The sequence below is a fragment of the Nestor notabilis genome, unplaced genomic scaffold, assembly GCF_000696875.1.
Source record: "Nestor notabilis isolate BGI_N333 unplaced genomic scaffold, ASM69687v1 scaffold19822, whole genome shotgun sequence".
NCBI classification, from domain to species: domain Eukaryota; kingdom Metazoa; phylum Chordata; class Aves; order Psittaciformes; family Psittacidae; genus Nestor; species Nestor notabilis.
In genome coordinates this window covers 2,653-3,445 of record NW_009919929.1, presented here as the reverse complement: position 1 = coordinate 3,445, position 793 = coordinate 2,653, and the positions used below count along the sequence as shown (strand labels likewise).

Sequence of the window (793 nt, the reverse complement as noted above, 5' to 3'; positions counted from 1 at the left end):
ACTCAGGCCACTTGAGCACGGCCAGCTCCAGCGACGATCTCAAGGTGGACGATGCCAACTTCAAGGGCTCGGTCCTGCAGCGTGCAGCCAAGTTCGGCTCCTTGGCCAAGCAGAACTCCCAGATGATTGTCAAACGCTTCTCCTTCTCTCAGAAGAGCCGGGATGAGAGCACCTCAGAGACATCCACCCCCTCCGAGCACTCAGCAGCACCCTCCCCGCAAGTGGAGGTGCGCACGCTGGAGACCCAGCTCACCAAGCAAGGGGTCCCTTTGGGACACCCCTGCACCCCTCCTGCCGCATCCATGCGTGCCAGGGTGCCGGAGCTTGTCGACAAGAGGTTCCCCGCCGAGCTGCGGCCGCCCCCCTTGGTGCCCCCGCAGCCCGCCACCCCCCGGCAGCGGGAGGCGCAACACGGGTGATTTCGGGTTCTCCCTGCGCCGCACCACCATGCTGGACCGGGCACCTGATGGGCAGGTATACCGGCGCGTTGTGCACTTTGCCGAACCCGGAGCCGGCACCAAAGACTTGGTGTTGGGGTTGGTGCCGGGTGACCGGCTGGTGGAAATCAATGGGAGGAACGTGGAGAACAAATCCCGGGATGAGATCGTGGAGATGATCCGGCAATCCGGGGACACGGTGCAGCTGAAGGTGCAGCCCATCCTGGAGCTGAGCGAGCTGAGCCGCTGCTGGCTACGGGGCGGCCAGGGGACACGGCGCGCTGCCTGGGATGTGAGTAACGCCATCCCCATCATGGGGACAGTGTCCTGGCTGTCTGCTGGGCACCCGCGGCCTC

The 793-nt window shown here is 65.2% G+C and overlaps 1 pseudogene; it reads left to right on the top strand.

Moving 5' to 3' along the window:
- Nucleotides 1-729, top strand: part of LOC104402558 — a 993-nt pseudogene extending 264 nt beyond the window's left edge.
- The last annotated feature ends 64 nt before the right edge of the window (nt 730-793 follow it).